This window comes from Mastomys coucha, unplaced genomic scaffold, assembly GCF_008632895.1.
Source record: "Mastomys coucha isolate ucsf_1 unplaced genomic scaffold, UCSF_Mcou_1 pScaffold17, whole genome shotgun sequence".
Lineage (NCBI taxonomy): Eukaryota > Metazoa > Chordata > Mammalia > Rodentia > Muridae > Mastomys > Mastomys coucha.
The window spans coordinates 16,213,702-16,214,202 of record NW_022196899.1 but is presented as its reverse complement, the minus strand read 5'-3'; positions in this window follow the sequence as shown (position 1 = coordinate 16,214,202).

Below are 501 nucleotides of genomic sequence, written 5' to 3'. Positions count from 1 at the left end.
TGACCTTTTTCCCTTACTGCTTTTAAACTTATTTCTTTGTTTAGTGCATTTAGTGTTTTGATTATTATATGTCAGGAGGAATTTCTTTTTTGGTACAGTCTATTTGGAGTTCTATAGGCTTCTTGTATGATCATGGGCAACTCTTTCTTTAGGTTAGAGAAGTTTTCTTCTATAATTTTGTTGAAGATATTTATTAGCCCTTTAAGTTTGGAGTCTTCACTCTCTTCTATACCTATTATCCTTAGGTTTGGTCTTGTCATTGTGTCCTGGATTTCCTGGATGTTTTGGGTTAGGAGCTTTTTGCTTTTTGCATTTTCTTTGACTGTTGTGTCAATGTTTTCTATGGTGTCTTCTGCCACTGAGATTCTCTCTTCTATCTCTTGTATTCTGTTGGTGATGCTTGCATCTATGACTCCTGATTTTTTTTTCCTATGTTTTGTATGGCCAGGGTTGTCTCTCTTTCTGTTTTCTTTATTGCTTCTATTTCCATTTTTAGATTCT